Source organism: Oxyura jamaicensis (genome assembly GCF_011077185.1).
Source record: "Oxyura jamaicensis isolate SHBP4307 breed ruddy duck chromosome 1 unlocalized genomic scaffold, BPBGC_Ojam_1.0 oxy1_random_OJ106682, whole genome shotgun sequence".
Classification (NCBI taxonomy): Eukaryota; Metazoa; Chordata; class Aves; order Anseriformes; family Anatidae; genus Oxyura; species Oxyura jamaicensis.
In genome coordinates this window covers 56,973-76,367 of record NW_023303267.1, presented here as the reverse complement: position 1 = coordinate 76,367, position 19,395 = coordinate 56,973, and positions in this window count along the sequence as shown.

Below are 19,395 nucleotides of genomic sequence, written 5' to 3'. Positions count from 1 at the left end.
TCTAAAGCCTTGAATGGCTGCCATATAGACATCAATTCATGAGTGAGCTGAGCCCCATGCATGAAGAACGTGGATAAACAGAACCGAGGCTTACAAAGGGCCTTTTAATTCCAGTTTGTTTGCCTCCCGAGAGACCATTTTGCTCAGTGCCGAGTAAAACGTGGTTCATATAGCAGAGTAGCTGCATATGTCACACTTAAGCATGCCTCGAGGGTAATTCAGCAGCGAGCAAAAATTTTGAGGACTGTAAGTAAACTGTGACAAGCTGTAAGTAAGGTTTTGCACCACAGCGTCTGGCTGGACGGGGTTATGCCAGGTATACCTATTCAAGACAGTTCAGGTCTGACAGTTAAATTGTAACCAGGATCCTTGAAAGTGAAGATGTGAGAGAGCTGAAGGTACGCCTCATCGAAAGTGGGGGCACTCGGAGCTCTGTGGATGCCATCCTATGGAGAAACCGGTCGTTCAGGCTTTGACAGAGGAACATCCACATCACCTCCTATCTCTGCAGGTGATCTGTGGTAGATGTGCTTTCAGGATGGTGCAGTACCTGTGCCAGAACGGGCAGTACCATTTCTTGCTTTTAAAAATGATACAGAACTTACTGGGATGTAACTTTCCAGACAGGACGTAAAGTGTAGAGCCAAAAGAAAATGCTGAGGAACATTTTCAAAGAACACAGGCCTCTGTAAAAGAAGGGATTAGCAATGCATCTGTCATAATATATTTTGTCTTGAACACATCTTACTATTTTTCTGGCTTTGCTACAACAGAAACTACACTTTGAAAAGATAATTCATAAAAATAATTTCAAGGAAGTGGGAGAAACATGACTCTACAGGCATACTTGCACTTCTTGATGTGTGATCTTAGTGTTCCCTTCTCCCAAAGCTCATACTCCTCTCCAGGAGTTTGTTTTCTTTCCCCATTTTATCATGTTTGCCTTTCAGTTCCATTCTAGGTTCTACAGATTAGGGATCATGCAAATAAAATGACATTCATGCTGATGTCACAGGAATAATCATACTCAGGCACATTTGCCCAGCTCGAGACCGAAGATTACCAAGGATGAGACAAGGAAGCTTCTGGAACAACCTTCTGACAGGTATGGAAGCAAAATACCTACACAGCTATAGGGCTTGATCAGTATGCGTGAGCAAATTATAAAAAGTTGTATTAAATGTCTACCTGCAGGGGAACTGGACTTGATAGCACATGAAGTCCTCTTGTCTTGTTTTTTTTCACAGTGAATTGATGGTGGCCAGTCTCTGATCATACTTCCAAAAATGTTGGAAGCAGGATAAATCTTCAGTTCAATGCTACTATTTAAGTTTGTCTTTCCTCCTCTATCAGGGACAAGTCATTAAAGGGACACACGGACAAAGCCCTTTGGCTTGTGCAAAGTGTTATGCACTCTGGGCCTGGTGGATAAAAGTGCTTGAAGAGTCCTTGTACTCCCACTGATTTTGGGTTCAGGTGACCTTGTGGTTAAGTTTGCTAAAATGGGGTGAGAGAGTACTGCATTACGTGATCCATCTCTACTACTGCTGAACTTAATACCAAGCTTTCCTAAATCTCATTGTTTGTAAGGAAAGTGGCAGTCATGGCCTCCATGCATGCACAGAGAAAATGATTGTGGTTGTCCCGCTCTTCTCTTTTTGCTGGTGTATTGAGCTGTAAGAAAGAGTAATGATTTGAAGAGTAGTCACACTGTAAAGTTGAAAAAAAAAGAGAAGTTGAAAGGTATGCACTTTGCATTATGTTAGCATCCCACAATCAAAAGATCTTCCAAAATACAAATAAATGAAGGAGAAAACCAATAAAATCAATGCAGCAACACAGAAAAGAATCAGGCCACTTTTGAGAGGAGGAAATACTGAAGGACAGTGGGTTTTATCTTCAGAATATAATGTTAAATAGCACCAATTTGAAGTTCATATGTGATTATGCATGTGTAGGCATTAAAAAGAGTTCAAAAGAGCAGAAAGAAAGACTTTCTGGCTCCTACTGTACTACTAAGATTTCTGGACATAATTAAAAAATGAAAAATTTTGTAGAAGGAAACTACAATGAAATGCAAATATATATCACTCTTCAGTGGCCAAATGGAGAACACAGGCACCATTCTTTCTTTGTCCAGTGATGAAATACTTAAACCAAAGACTGATTTTTGTGTTTAACTTGATGAAATTAAATTATACTGTTAATGTGAAATAAGAGAAATACTCTGCTACATTCATCACTGTGCTGAACGTCGTCCATTTGTACAGCTCTTCTGAAGTTGGTAAGGTTTACCATTTTCAAAGTGAAAACTTATAAATCCTTCCTTTCCTCAGCTGCATTAAAGGCTGTGTTATTGCAAGCCATGCCATATTCAGGCGTTCAGGTACAATTCAGTTTGGGCAAGTGCTTGTTTGTGGAAGGGTGTTATTGCCACAATGGCACAGAAGTTACAGAAGCAGGGAGTGATTTAGGATACTGACATAGCTTAGAAATGGTTATACAGGTTCTGTCTGTACATTTAAATGACCTAATATAAGAATATCTTGGAAAAATTAGTATTATGCCTGTCACCATTTCCTGGAACAGATGCAGCAGATGTTCAGTATTGTGCTGGTGAAACTCACGGTTTTATTCTCCTCATGGTTTACAAGGGCATTTTAACAAATATATTGTATTTGTCATGGATGTGAGAAAATCTATAGTGCAGAAGACTTTGCTGGAGAAAGGATGGCGGAAAACACCTGTTCTATAAGTGTTACTGGATCAGAATGACCACAATTAAAGCTACCAATTAGAGAAGCCTTTTCCTTGCTGGCTCTTGTTAAGGCTAGACCAGTGGGGCTAGCTGTGTGTCTGCTGACTGCTGAGGGTCCCTGAGGATCCTGTCAGGCTGAGGATTGCTAGGTGGTGGTGTTTGTTTCTATGGGAGGTTCATTCTGACTTCTAACTGCAGCTAATACTGTCACTGCTGAAGCGATATGGCTGGTTAAATATGAAGTGAAGCTATGTGAAGTCCACCATTAGGCAGTGTAGAGGTGTAACAGGTATACTTACTCCTGTAGTTACCTTTGGGGCATATGCCAGTGTTTGGGGATGAAGTGATATTTTTCCTCTGCAAACACACCACCCACAGGAAAGTTGTGTTTAATTTCTTCCCCTTTCTCCTTCTTGTGAGTGGACCAAGGCCAGCTCTGTTTCCTCACGGTATCAATGTCAGACACCCTGCGGGGTTCCTGTGATAGTAACAGGACTGAGCATGTCATTGATGTGTTGGACTGAGCATGACAAAACAGAGCACTCAACTTGATACTTGTAGTCATGGTGAGATGTGGGAATACAGTTGCTAAAGCACCATCCAGTCAAACCTTTCTTTTGCCTGTGTAAGTGATGACAGAATCTACGGAGTGGCGAAAATAAACAAGTTCTGCAAAGCTGTCTGCTTGACCCAATAAATAATGCCATCTCTACAGGGCCCTATCAGTTCTCCTTTGGCTATCGCCTGGAGGTGGGTAAATGTGTTTACTTTGTATTTCAATTCTCACTGCATTAAAAAACAATTATTCAAAGAAAGTGCCCAAAATTTCTCTGATCATTAGTGTAATTTTTGGACAGTTGTACCAACCAGTGAGGACAGAGAAAACCAGCACTGAACAGCATCTGCTAGGTGTACGCCATCCTCTAAAAGTTGTTGGACTACCCAGGAGAGTTGAGGTACCACACCTGAACAGAAATGCTGAATATCAAGACCTGCCCCGAGTTGTCACAGCTGTGAGCAAAACCAGCCCAACTAACTTTGTCCAGTGCTGCTGACCAGGCAGAAGGGAGCCCTTCACCCACAGAGTGATAACCCCAGCTGTGTCAAGTTCAGTGATCCCTGCCAGCGTTGTTCGTATTGGTTTGTAGGCATCTGCCCTCGGGGTCCTGACTTTGGTTCTGCCTCCTGAGGCCTGCACTTAGGTTAGCTCATTCTTGCCTAAGTCCCTAGCTTAGCCAGCCTCCGGAAAAATAGGGAAAATTTGGCTCCTCAGTTCAGACAAGAAGACAAGAAGTGTTCCAGCCCTCACAGGGGCTTGCCACAGCAGCCTTACAGATGGAAAGAAACCCTGTAGAAACTCAAATCCATATCCTCTCAGACCAGAATGGAGACAGAGGTCACTGATGGTAGTTCATACTTGTCTGTGTCTCTTGCGTGGGTGGTCACTAAAGCCGCATTTAACACTCTGGGTGTGCTACATACTTCTCATTTGGGCTAAGTGGAGGAAAATAAAATGGTTGAAAAGGTAGACCCTGCTGCCCAAGGCATGGAGCACATCAAGGCATTCCAGAGAAGAGGAGGTGACATTTCCACGATACAGGGATAATGAACGGTCTTAAAGAATTCCCATCTCGTTTTTACTCTTGCCTGCATCCTTCTCCTCTCTCTCCTTGGTTGCAAAGCTAATCCTTTTTATATCATAAACCTTCTAGCACCATTCAATATCTAGGGTTTCTTCCTCTTTCATTTGGACACATGAAAGAGTAAAATGGCTTTTCACCAGGTACATTCACTAGCCTTAGTGCGTTGGTCGCTTTCGCACTGCCCACTAGGTGTCAGTAAGATGTTGTTATACCGGTTAAAACAACTCAAGTGTGTTCCGCAAGTCCCTTCATGTTCTAAAATCTGGGGATCCGGTACCAGGAGCTTTTGTTCTGTTTTGGTTTTTAAATCGTGAAGCCCACAAGTGTAGGAAATGCAAGATGAAAAGATATATTCAATACTTATCGTCTACCCCAATTTCTGTGAACAGTAAAGATAATCAACCTTGTATAATTTTTCAGTGAGAAGTTTTCTCTAATGTGTCTCTTAAGAGGAAAGAAAATGGGAGACTAAAGTAGTCTATAAAAGGAGGAAGTGAGACAAGAACTAGCCATAAAACTAGAGTAAGAGAGGTGGAAATATGTTTCAGAAAGTAACTTTTAACCTAGTCACTATGGAGTACTGAAATTGATTTTTGTTTCTACTTCCTTTTTGCTAGCTACATACAGTTTTTTTTTTTTTTTTTTTTTTTTCCTTAGAATTTAAGCATAAGTCCAGAAAACTACAATCTCTACTTTAACCAAGCTGAATATATTGAACCTTCATTCTTGTTTTGCTCTTTCGGAAGTCTCTTTGCTCCATTTAGAATTACTATAAATAAATGCAGACATTACATTTTTTTTTTTTTTTTTTTTTTTTTATGGCAATATCCTCATCTGTTCCAATTCAATTTTGCATAGATTTCAGAGGTTCAACTCTTGAACATGTCAGCTTGGTGTAGTGCAAGGACCTAGACATTTCCTTGCAAAGCAAAATTTCGTAGTCGTTGGAAATGAAATAGACATACTATACTATAGCTATTTCTCTTGAATCTCTTTCCATTACCTCATGTATTTTTCACAGTTTAATTTAGCACTTAAGCTGTATTGGTGGTGAACTGTACATGGATTTAAGTCAACACAAACCTCACCGCTTCGTGAGCCAAAGCTCCTTCTCTGCTTTGGGCTGTCAGCTTCACATGGGACCTTGAGAAGCCATGGCTCTGTGCAAGAGCCAATTTTTGATGTACCACATCTAAACTTTAAAGAGTGCTGTTGTTTTCCCATGATTTAGGGGAAAAAAATAACATAAAACCAAAACCCAGGATGAATTACCATCTAAAAGTTTTATGTGTTATTGCTTGCTTACTTTTTCTTTAGAAGAGCATTATTCATAAAAGTTTAGACAGTTTGCAGGTTTATGAACTCTTTAACTAAAAGCATAGGGATTTCAAGATAATAAATGTGTTCAAGATACTACACTTAAAATATACTGCTTGTGTGCAATGCATTTGTTTGCTTATACCCTACAATCTTACTCACCACTACAGAATCAAAAAATGGAGGAAAACAGTTAGAAGAGACTAATATTTCTGTGGTCGTGTGCAGCTGATTTGCTTGTATCTGCTGCTCTCTTCTTTAAAGGGTATGGTAAAGCATGGTGTAACAACTGAAATTAAAAGGGTAAAAAACAAAATACTGTGACCACTTTCTTCTGTATGGAACCTAGAGTGTTAATGTGGTAAAAAAAGTGGTTTTGGTCACGCTGTCATTTGGAAATAAAATTGCATCTCTGCTTCCAGCTGTTAAGCATGCACACGGTTCTTGTTGCTGCATAGGGGTGCTCCCTGTGCTTTCAGAAGCAGCAAAACCGCCCCAAAACGGGTACAGGCAGGGCAGGGTGACTGTGGAGCTGCAGCCCTCTTGTCAGAATTTGTCTCATCTCAGCTGTTCACCGTGTGGGAGGCAGCGTTCAACATTTTTTTTTTTTTAAAAAGATTTTAAAACTGCCAAACCTTCAAAGATCTTTAAGATGGCTGGTATTGGTAAGAGAAATAAAATGCTGTGTTGACCTGCTGCACCGCTAGCTGTTAAATGGAATTTCTCCTCAGGCGTATGCTTTGAAATGCTTATTAAAAGTTGTCTGAGTGAGCTGAGGTTCCCAGTTAAAGAAGTTGATAACACAGAATAGTTCTTGGGGCAGAGTTTCTCTCTTAGACCTGGGTGTTGATTTCTGAGATTAGATTCCTGCCAGATGGTATTTTTAATGGAAACAAGACAGGCAGCACTTACAAAAAAGAAAAACAAAAAAACAACAACAAAAAACCAAAAACCAAAACCAAAACAACAACAACAAAAAGAAAAAAACACGAAAAGTCAGGTTCCATATCTCTTGATCTTCCCGTAGGAAAACAGTCTTCAAGGTCATTTGCAACATGTGCTGCCATTTCACAGAGGGCTGATACCACACTTTAATTCTTGGTGAGCCTGTAGCCATGGTGCGAGCAGACTGGAACATATGGCTGCTTAGCAAGGAATAAGTTAAGAACTGCCCCATCAAAAATGCCCCAAATCGCCTCTTTTGTGATTCAATTTCTATTACAACCTAAGGGCAGCTTACTTACTGGAAAAAGTCAGAACCAGCTGTGGCGAGCGGGCTTGGCAGTGCCATGGGTTTTGTCTGCAGGTAGCAGCAGCGCGCCGTGCAAGTTGCCTGCTCCCGCACCTGGCACGCAGCTCTGCGGGGCGTGCGAGAACAGGTCACCACAGGGAATGGCTGTTTGTGTTTACCAAATTATTTGTTAAGGATCAGCAGCTCATTGCAATCCCACGCCGCTTCGTGCTTCAGCGCGTCCGCGCTTCTCATCTCGGTGCTCCTGGGCGCTTCTGATAACACTGGGAGAGCTGCAGGGTGGTTATCGGGGGGGTGGTGGTGGGAAAAGACTGTCACCAGCAGCCTAGCGTACGTCCCTCCTACCCACCTCACTTAGCGGACACCCTACCTAGCCCTGTTTTAATGCTGGACGGGTGATTTTTTGAAAAATGATGAATAAAGAGCCAACAGAAGATCCAGGTGACAGGATATAGAGCGGTCAGTAAGTGTGCTACCTCCTTCTGCACCCCCTCAAAGAAAATGCAGATCTGCTCCGTCTGCAGCCACAGAGGCTGGCTGTTTTTCAGAAGCTGCTAGGATTTTTGCTTTTAGCCTGAAAGTCTGTGGTTTGAAGCCTGCTGTTGGTGCCGGTGCTGCTCTCACAAGTCAGCAGCGTGAGGTTTGCTCAGCAGTGGCGATATGCTTCTCGGCACAGCAGCAGAAGAAATAAATTGATAGAAACCGCCCCCGCACCCTCATCCCCAATGGCACAGAAAAGCCCCAAACCTGTCAGGCAAACGGTTTCCTGGAATTTTGCAGATGTATCTTTGTCCTGTCACAAAGACAAACTTGCAATATAAAAAAAAACACCTCAGCTGCAAGAGATACCTGCGAGAAAGACAGCGATGAGTCTCCTGTGCAGCACTGCCAAATCCAAATGCTAAAAAGTCAGGGGGTTTGAAATGGTAACAGGGATGGATTGCAGAGTGTCTTCTTTTTGCCACGGGTCAGATTTGGCCTGTGGTCCTACACAGTGGCTGTACACAACTGCTGGGTACAGCCGCTTAGCGTGGAAGATGGATGCAAGGAAGCTGGCCTAGCTCTGAGCATCAGGACTTACACTGCACCAAGAGACACAAACACCGCTAAAATATTACATGAAATGAACATTAATGGGAAAAAAAAAAGAGGAAACATTAGTGAGACCTGCTGGGCTGGAAACATTGCTGTGGCTGTTAGGTTTTAATTAGCTGGAAACCATTCATTCACACTGTGCTTCTGTGCAGCGATTGTCCAAATGTGGTTGAGTTTGGGATCTAACGCGGCTGGGTTTTCCTTTCTTTATGAGTGCTAAGTACTGAAATATTCATTATACATGTGTCCTCCTGGCTGCTGGAGTGCGGTGGAGGGAGGTATTTTTGTACACGAAATTTTGCAGTAAATGATACTAGTTATTGACTAGTGGCACTTACTGTAGCTCCAGTGACATAAACGGCCCCATCCAAAAAGCATTTCATCTGAAATGAAACGTTTGAATGTGTTTCACAAGGGGAAAGTAGCACCACTGTACCTGTTTCACGTTTCAATTTCAAAAAGGCATATGAGCTGCAAAGCTCGATGCATGTGTTTCTACAGCACTCCGTGAGCTCTGTGTCCATCCTTATGTCCCTGTACACACACAGACACGGGTATCAGTGACAAAGCTCCAACTCATTAGTTTTCTTCCACTGGAACCTTTTGCCTCATCAGTGGAGAACAATCCATCAATATTAACATGCACCGTAAGATCTGCTTCCAGAGACAAGAGCATTTTTAATGTCCAGTCTTACTTCACGAGTGGATACACACCTACCTGCTCAGAGCTAACTGGAACATTGGTAACCTGATTATACTGATGCATTTTTGGGCATTGCTGTGTGGTCTGTTTTCCGACTTGTTGTCTGGAAGTCTTTATCTTTACTATCTTATCTGTCTGATGCCTTCTGGAAACAATTTTCTCTTTACACCACTTCATAAAATTCTGTATACACTATACTGCAGCTAGGACTGGAGGTTTCGGGCCACTTGTCACATTTTGTAATGAATTTTGTGATTGAATTCTTATACAGATAGCACCTCATACATGCAAAACAGTGTCTGAGATCCTGGTGTATTTTAATTTATTGTATGTATAAAGCTCTAAGGACTTGTGCCATATTCTGAGGAGCTGAGTTGCTTTGTCACTGAAACTTGCATGTTTATATATTTCAAGGCATTAAGTGAAAAATCAGAAAAGGGCTGAGATAAAAGCAAGCCTGTTAACACAAAAACAAGCAAAATTAGAAAGCACTGAGGTACGTTTGCATAGTTAAATCTTGTTTGGAATAACCAGATTAATTTGGAATAACTACCGGATCTGTTGCCAAATGACTGGTGCTATTAGAAGTCTGTCCCTGGCATTCGTTTGTTTAACATCTCAGGCTTTAGATGAGTAACCATAACAATACGATGATGAACCCAGAATCATCAAGAGAAGGGTCAGTGCGGCTGTGTGGGTTCAAACTTTTCATCAGTGGGCAACCCACATGAGTTGCAAATGGAGCAAAAGCCAACTTGCCATAGCTGAGCAGAAAGACACACACGTCCCCTTCACATAAATCCTCTGTACTGAAGGACCACTGAGAATGAAAATGGCAATTTCACACCAGTTTTTAAAAGGGACTTTAGGAAAGATCCTGAAGGCCCTGAAGAAGCAACACAGCTGTAGGATGAAAGGAAAGATCCCCTTTGGGATTGATCAGTAGCTAAGAAGGGGATGGGAGGGGTAGGAATAGGTGGGCAGCTACTTCAGTAGGAGGACGTAGCATATGAAATACCACAGGGGCCTATGCTAAGATCTGTGATGTCCAGCATACTCATTAGTGGCCAGGAAAATGTGCTAAATAGTGATGCACTAGCTGTTTCCTAAACTAAGTTATTAACGGTAGGGAAAATAAAAATCTGCCTCACAAAATGTAGAAAAATCTCACAACACCAAGTGACATTGCAGTGAAATGGCAGCATGCAATCAGAGCCAGCAAGTACAAAATAACAAACACGGGACAAAATCAACCCAACTGTATGTTGCTGAAGATGGGCTTTAAATTACCCGTTACCTCTCAGGAAACAGAGCTCAGATTGGCTATGAGTGATTCTAAGAAATGTTGGCTTGGGCAGAGTGATGTTCAAAACAGCAAACAGATTGTCAGAAATTACTAGGGAAGACATAGAAAACAAAATAATCATTTTCTTGTGCAGTCACCTCTTGATTACTGCAAGCAGTTCTGGTCTCCCTGTCTAAGAAAGCACAGAGTTGAGCCATAAAGGAACAGGGGAACCTGACAAGTATTTGCAGAAATATGGAGTGGCTTCTGAATTGAGACTGATTAAATAGATTCCTCAGAGGGAAAAAGAGAAGGTAGAAAGGCATGTGATGGCCGTGTTTGAAATCATGATTGGCACAGGGAAAATAAGTAGCAGATGATTATTTGTGTTTCTCAGAGAACAAGAATGAGGGACATCATGTAGAATTATCGGGTTGCAGTTTAGCAAACAACAGCAAACATTTTCCTCATGATGTGCGATTACGCTGCAACGAGCCTCACAGCGTCCTGTGGGTGTCAAGGGTTTGGATGGGCTCAAAAGTGACCAGACAAAGTAATAGGAAAAATAAAGCCATCCAGAGCTATGCAGCACAGAGATGATGTCTCTGCTGCAGGACTCCTGGGTGGCTGGCTGCAGGCTGCTGGGCACAGAGCAGGGAAATGGCCTGCACAATAGCTCGTTTTAAAAAATTATTTCCCTTAGGTTCTACAGGTTCCTGTCAGCAGCAGGACACTGGACGAAAAATGGGCCTTCAATCTGATCCGATGTAATTCTTCTGATATATATATATATATATATATATATATATTTTTATGAGGGGTCAGCCTGGGAGAAAGGCACATGTAATACCCCTGAGATCCATGGGTTCTGTGCTGATATAATGTAGATGTCACCTGGATTTCCCCTCAGAGTCCCAGGGCAGAAAGTAGCCAAAAGGCCACATTGATCCAACCATGTGAAAGAGGGAGAGCCCTGAGGCCTGCTCTGATGAAACAAAGAGCCCCGTGCTTTTGGGTGTTGAATTCAGTTCCCCAAAGAACGAGGAAATAAAATGAATACTGGTGCAGCACCTTGCACGCGGTCCCGTGGTGCATGTTGGTGGGATGAAAAGAGCCATTTGGGAAAGGTAAAGTGTGCTGGGCAAGCATGATACACGGCCTCCCTCGTCCTGTAACTACGCGCGTTGTAGCTCCCTGAAGAGAGATGGCTGGCTCCCCTTTTTGCACTGTTATGTGGTATTGCTCTGATTGCTTTCTGAGACTGTGCACAGCAACAAGCCATGGTTAGGGACTGCCTCTTCAATCCAGTGACAAAATTGCTCTTTAACTAAAAGCACAACCGTGAGCACTGTATTTCAGTGTGACGGTAACGTCAAGCTGGAGTTAAATTGAACGTCTGTTTCTTTGGGGAGGGTAAATTTAATCAGGCGCTCAAAACGAAATTAAGGTGGAAATCAGTTTGGAAACACACAAGAATTATAATCCAGCTAATGTTCTGAGGTAATATTGGGAAGAAATTTGCCTTTGTGTAACATGAAAAATAGTTTCTGTGGGAGGGAGCTGCACTTAGCTTGCGGTAGCGCTGCGTTGCCTTCAGGGAGCAGTCACAACGTGCTGCCCTTGCACCATTTGCTTCCCCTTCATTACAGCAATACCAGTGGGTTTTACGGTGTACTTCAGCCTGTCAGGGTTTCTGTCGTGGTATTATTTTCTAACTTGGCTGTTAAACTGGAAATGTTTTCCCAGCCCAGTCTGAAATGGCTGCTGGCCCACGAGGAGTGTTGCTTCTTCTTTAGAAACACAGGCAAACAGGGACTGTGTGCTGCCTGGGAACAGAAAATGGATCCCACGTTGGGCCGTGGTGGTGGTGGGGGTTGGTTTTAACATCCATGCAGTTTAATTACTGTGAGGGAGCAGCAGGGCCTTGTTCAGCCTGGCTGGAAGGGGCAAGTCCTTCCCCTGCTGATATCCTCCCTGCATGAAGGAAAGCTTTGGGGGAGCCGTGGCTCAAAGGCACTGCAGCTGTTCTTGTCCCCAGGGTGTTCCCTCCTCCCGACATGAATTTGTCTCTTTTATTTTTTGTAGAATTTGGAGACGGTGGCTGGAAGCTGCAGCCGTGGTTTGGTGTGAAAGGGAAATGTGCTTCTCTGATACCACCTGGAATTGCATTCAGCTTGAACCAGCACGATGCCTTGATCTGCTATGACCCATATCCATCAGGAGTTATTAGCTAATTGAATTCAGAAGGTAACTCCCTAACTGTTTTCAAACTAAATTAACTTGCTTCAAGGGACCAACTCATGTTTGTATTTCCACAGAGATAATGGGTTTAGGCTTCAACTGAAACCTTGCCAGATAATGAGGAAAAAATAAATCAATGACCTCATTCTTATCTGGTCTTAACAGGCAGGCTTTCCTTTGCTAAAAGTGACCCTGAAATTGCCTGGATTGATTCGCACAAATACAGGGTGCCACATCCTGCTAAGCAGAGCCATTCTGTGAAACACTTTGCTCCAGGAGGAGTGCTAATCCAGACATCAGCAGAGGTGGGAGTTGTTTGAAACACTGCTTTTCTTAGAGTCAAAGTGAACACTTCTGAGAAATTCAAATGCATGGTAAGATAAAGAGTTAAGGAGGAAATCAGCTTCAATACTAATTAGAGGGAAAAAAAAAAAAAAACATTTTCACAGTTGTGCCTGGGACTGAATGGTCTCCATAGGCATATGCTTCTCTGATTATTTAATTATCTGCCATTGTTAAATAAGAAATGCCTTTCAGGTGTTAAAGGGAGATCACTATCTGCTGTGAAGTGGGGTAGCTGTATGGGTAGAGATCTTGCCTTTGGTATCTTGGAAAAGGTAGACAAGTCAGTGATGTGCCCCTCCAGTACTGTATACCTCCTTACTCTCTGTATGAGTCTCTCAAGTGAAGGATTAAATCTTCAAGTAATAAATATGATTAATAACAATTTAACAAAATATATGAGGCAATTTATTCAAGTACACAGAGGTAAGAGTCAAGAGTTCTTATCTACTGGTGAAGAATCCATAAAACCTACTCTTAAAGCCCATGTAAGAAGATTGAAATTTTATAGTAGCAACAGCAGTAGTACTAGTAGCAAACACTTCGGTCTAATAAAAGATTTTAGGGAGAGAGGGTATATTTTATTAAGCCTGTTGATATAGGTTTTATAGAAGCATTGCTTCTTTTAACATTTAACTTTATTGGAAAAGATACCTATTGGCAAAACTCATCCCTTTCTGCTAAAAGACTGGTAAACACACATATTCTGAGTAGGGGATTGGACCACATGAGCTGCCTTCCAACCTCAACCAACCTGTGATTTTGTAAACCTTGAATACATTTTTTACTCAGAGGTTAGGACCTTCTCATGAAACAGGAGCAGAGAACAGAGCTCTGGTGTCCTGTAGAGTTAGTAAAAGATGACTCCAAAAAGGTTCTCTCTACCGAGTCAACCTGGGCTCGAGATCCTTAGTGTTTTGCCCTTTTTCTGAACAATCAAAGCCCCATGCAGCTTGCATGCAGCCTTCCTCCTGGGGACTAGCTGTAATTCCAGATTTATCAACCTGCCACCCATGCAATCTGTGAAAGATTAGCCCTTGGCCATAAGTGGCTACTCTGTATTTTACCTAACTTGGCTATACCTGCTTAAAGGCCAGACTTTTTAGCTCTGGTGCTGTTGTGGCTGATTTTTTTTTTTGTTTTTCTTTTCTTTTTTTTTTTTTTTTTGAAGCTGAACTGACCTCTCATACATATTAGCAGGTTTGTGTGTGCTGGCTCAACAGTTTCAACGTTGTGCTCCATTGAGTGTTGTCAGCACGGCCAAAAGAATAAGTGAACCTATTAGGGAGGTGGTTTGATCTAGGCATAAAATTAATTAATTCTAGCAACATCATGAGATGAAGTAAAATGGACACAACACTCCCAGAAAAAAAAATGAATGCAAAAATTAAATATCATGACTCTAAGACAGAAGCTGAAAATGTTCTATGTAATGCATTTTCTTCACCCAGTATGTGCACTGAGAATTTTTCTTTTGAAATGGAAATATTTTTGAAAATGTTGCAATTAAAAAAATGTCATCCTTTGTACTTAAAACCTTATTATCTTTTATATTTTGTTTCTGTAGAAATTAAGGTTGAAACAAATGTAAAGATGCAAAAATAGGTGTTTGAAAAGCTAGATTCAGACACTGTCTTCAAGCAGGTGCCATAACTTCTAGGTGACAACTTGAAGACCTTTTTATTGTCAGAGTGTATTAGGAGTGAAGAACTGAGGCTTGCACTTTAGGAGAGTTGTAGGAGATTTCCTGCCAAGGAAAGTGAGGACCTGAATATCTGCACCTGGTGGAAAACCAGTCACAGACCACACAGAATGAAACCTGCTGACAAAATAAATAAATAAATAAATAAAAATAAATAAAAACCATGCTCATGGTGAAGAAGTTTGTGAAGAATTGGCTACTGTTTGACTCTAAACCATAAAAACAGAATTTTATCAGAGTCAAAGCTGCTCTAGTCAGCTAGATACACAGAAGCAAGATATTTATCTAATATGCAAGCCACAACCTCACAGAATCACAGAATCACAGAATTTCTAGGTTGGAAGAGACCTCAAGATCATCGAGTCCAACCTCTAACCTAACACTAACAGTCCCCACTAAACCATATCCCTAACCTCGACTCTGATCATAAAGCTTTCATCTTTGTTTAAGTTGTTTTGTGGAAATCAGACACTTCCTTTCCTGTAAGCTGCTGCACTGTCCATATAATGCACTCCTTACCAGGATTCACTCAACAACCAGCATTCCATCAGTTTTATTAATGGCCATCAATTATCAGCAATTATAGAAAGCAGTTTCCCAGCACCTGGACATTTAATATATGAGTATTTTTTTTTATTGTTATTTTATTTGGGGGCATTTGCTTCCTGCATGAAGCTTATGTGAGCTCACAGATATGCACACTCGGACCCCAAACACAGGCGTATCTGGTTCCCTTCTCATTTCAGGTCCTGCAACTAAACGAGGTTGAATTATCCCAAATGATAAAACTGAATGTCAAAAACAGATTGAAAAGGAAGTTTGGATTCCTATGGTTTGGGGTTTTGTGTTTGGATCCTCTGCAACCTACTAAGGTACTAGCACTCAGTGAAGCTTTTCCCACACTTGAGATACTCATTACTGCGTGTTGTTTTCTCTCTCATTTGCAATCTGGTTCCTAAAGAGGTAGGAGTTCGCTCGACAGCCTTTCCCTCGCAGGCAGCATTAATGAGGTCTTTCTCTTCTACCCACGCCCTATTTTCCGGAAATGTGTAGGAACTTAATGTCTTTGAGACTTCTTCTTGCCTGTCATATTAGACGGAAATTGGCCAACAGGCTCATAAAAGGTTAGGAAAGAGACACTGAAATGAAAGACAAACAGGCACGGATGTATACACAAAGCCAGCATTGTTTCATGGCCTTGTTTTCTTAAGAAATGTTAGCATTTTAGTTTTTACTCTTAAAATAAGAACTGAAGCTGGTTAAAGGAATGTCCAGAGAGAAACTGTGTTTTTCTGCTCACACAGCCCTTTGGGACTGGGAACCTTCATGACAGTGGCTGAAGGAATCTGGAGGCTGGTGTCAAGGTCTTTCCTGTGCTCGATCATTTTGGGTTACCTGAACATCACCCTTGGGTCCTGCAGACCCAAGAGAGGACTCTGCAGGTTTATTCTCACATTAGCTGACTCTCCCGTGGTCTACATCTCTTGGTGGTCTTGGTTTGAATTCCTACCAGGGCACCCACTTGGTGCGAAGGAGGACATCATTAGCATGGGTCAGTGTGCTTCAGTGTTCTACTAATTAATCCTTCAACAAAATATTCAGAATTTTGTTTTTCTCTGGAGCTTGCTTGTAATGATCCCTCTTTCCTCCCCTTCCCACTCTCAAATGTCATAAGCCTGAATAGATGAAACCACTTGTGAAAGAGCTAGTATACAAATAGGTGAAAAAGATTTCCACAGTTGCTGCTGGTATCAAGATTTTTCCCTTGGAGGCTTTAGACTGGGCCATCTTTTATTTTTCCTCTTCAATCTGCTGAGTTTCCAAATGGGGGTGTTTTGTGCCAGCAGTAACTCATTGCTTACAATTACACACCAGTGCAATAATCACTTACTGCTTATCTAGGTGGGTTCTAGGTACTCTTTCAGCCACAGCAGTGTCTTATCTCTGATACCTGATGAGTCATTTCCAGGTGCCTCCATCACCCATCCCTAAAATAACTGCTAGTAAATCTCAGCTCACTCTCATCCTTGTACTGGAGTGTTCTCCAGCTGCTGGAGCTAACAGGAGGAAAAAGCCCAGCGTGGCTCCAAGCAAACCACCATCCAAAGTGGCAGCCCCAGCCTCAGAGCAGCCTGGTGTCTGAGCAGGAGTTTTCTTTTTAAATAACTGCATGGTTTAGTTAACAGTCACTTGTAATTTTATCAGGGGTTACAGAGGAGTTTTTACTCTGAAAACAGCTGTGCTCATGGAAGATGATACTGTAGTGTGGGAAGTCTCAAGCTTGGGCTCCAAGGTTTCATTGTGCTTAAAAAATAATTGATGTGAAATGATAGTGCTGAACATATTTTCTCTATCCTTTTTCCTTCTTGTGGAGGAAATTAAAATGTATATATTTAATTCAAAAACAGGAAAAAAATGTTTATTTTCTGAATTACCTGCAGATCTGTTTTTGGACAAAATTTTTTGACCTAATGTCAAGATTTTTTTTCTGTGTGTGTTAATTCCTACCAGCTCCTTGTGCTATGTAAAGCAGGGAATGCTAGCTTGAAGGCAGTAGGTGATTACAGATTTTTTAATATTTAACTTTCAGAGATACTGTTGACAGAAAAGTTGGTAGACTTCCAGGTTTTTGGTGATTTAATGTGCTATCAAAAATGCATCAAAATAGCTAGCTACAACTGAAGATGGAAAACACAAATTTAATATGGAGTTGGTACTCATAATTATGTTCAAATTTTGCTTTAATGATATTGTCCATATTTACAGTACTGTAAATGTGAAAATGAATTTGGTTGAAAGAGTGGCAGTGTGAAGCAGCGTATCATTTTGTTTTTGTTTGTGCTGTGCTCTGCATAATTAGTGTGATTATGTATATTAGGCTGTTCTGTGTAATGACACCAGAAGGTAGATAACTATCAGTAACTAACTGTAGCAGTTTATATACATTTTGCACCATCCACAGAAGTGCTTTGAAGATCATTTAATGCTGCTGATTTACCCATAATAGGTCAGAAATTATTGCTGGTGAGAAAATTGCCAGAAAGTCTATCTAGAAGAGATGTCTTCCAGGAAAAAAAAAAAGGTGCTTGTTAAAACAATAAGAATTCTGTCTGAGAAAATACAGAGTAAAAAAAGGGCTCACACTTTCAAAAAAGGAAAAATCTTTTGCTATATTGTTATTGCTAATAACAATATAATATGACAAAGAGCTACAGCAGCTTTTAAGTCCTTGGAGGTGTATTTTGGTTTAGATTATACTTAGCGCAGAAATACCAAATATGCTCAATGCTATTTACTTCTTTCTCAACAGAACAAGTTTAGATGAACTGACTTAAAACTGTAATTTTAAATGATACTAAACAGAAACACATTGGTAATAGAGAAGACAAGCTGGGGAGGGAATGCAGGTGGAAACCAGAGTCAGGTCTATGTAGGCATGGAGTGAAATATTTGGTAAACCCAGAGGTTCAAAGGGAAGGTGGTATTTAGGAGATGGTTCCTTCAAATGTTCAGGGAAAAAAAGAAAAGTTTTTTGATGAATAACATAATTGTTAGTGGTAATATTATGTTAATTACAGCCTTCAGCCATTTTCTAAGAGGATTTTGTGCATAGTGTTGAGGCTAGCTCTCCCACATCTCCAGCTCTGTGTGGTGGCTGCTCCCTGTCAGCCACTTGCAATGGGTGAGCCTTTCTCAGCACCAAAAAATTGCATAAGGCTTCTTTTCTCCAAAAGAAACATGGGGGGATGGATAGTGACTCACTTGTCAGAAAAGTTTGGAAACTAGTTGCTGAAAGCAAAAGTGGAGTTTTCTGGGGAGATGAACAGGAGGCATGGGGTATAAGTCTGTTGTGATTCACTTCTGTATTTTATGCTCTGTGTACTCTTCAATTTAAGACTCAGTTCTGTGGGAAGGAACGCCTGAGTGACACTGCTAGTTAGATGTCCTCAGTCCCGGTGAAGCAGGAATGCTGTTGCTAGATAAGAGTAATTTCTCTGAGAGGATCCACTCTTTCTTTACTTCTCCTTGGATTTACTCTGAAGTACAAACTGCATGAAAAATTTCAATGTCATTTTTAGCTCTGCTTCAACAAGCATAGTTTGACAGGGTTGATTTAAGATACACAGTCTGTGTGGGATACACTGTTATTTATCATGTATTGATCTGGCAATAATAGCCCATGCTTTTGTGAGATTTAACAGTCATAACTCCCTTTTTGTTTGGTAGAACTGACCTGCCACTTGCAATTTATCCAAAATTCAGTAGCACAACTTATCGTGGATTTGAGCTAGCACATGCATCCTGCTCTGTTTTCTTTTTCACCCCAATCAGAGTAGCTATAAATATATAGGGGACTAGAATTGGTTGTATGTAAGATCCTCTCGACCTCTGTTTGATGGGACTCTGCGCTCACATGCCTTGTGGGATTCTGGGTTTTGCTATCATGCAAAAAAGTCAGAAAGTAATTAAACATTTGCTATGGTGGTTCTGGTAAAAGGTCATTTCGTCCCCTCTGAAAGTTAGCAAAATTAATTTTTCAGTCTTTAATGCAGCCACAGGTAAACATTTTTCTGAGTGATGTGAAATTATGATTGTTGCTTTATTGATTGATGTGTTTTTCAGTCAAGCCCACTTTTATTGTGCTGACTTTGTAGAGTATTTAAACGATCAGAATGTTGTTTTGTCTTTGTTGGTCACCTCAAACATAATTGTGCTCTTCAGATAAAAATGTTATTGCTTTTTTTTTTTTTTTTTTTTTTTTAAGTCACAAAATTTGCAAAGCATTTTCTATCAGCATGTGATCCCAGGGAAGAATGCTGTTTTAATTTAAAATTCAAATCAAACCCGCCCCTTAATAAGCAGGGTCAGAAAGTGCACTCAAATAACAGAACATTGATAAGAGAAGATAAAATTAATCTGAAACTGAGAATTAATTCAGATGGTGAGATTTAACTGGAGTCTAGTCATCTAAGACAAGTAGCAGGACTGTCACTGTAAGAACACTAAAGGACAGAATTTGAGTGGAAGAAGTTAGTAAGTTGTCTATCAAATTCCAG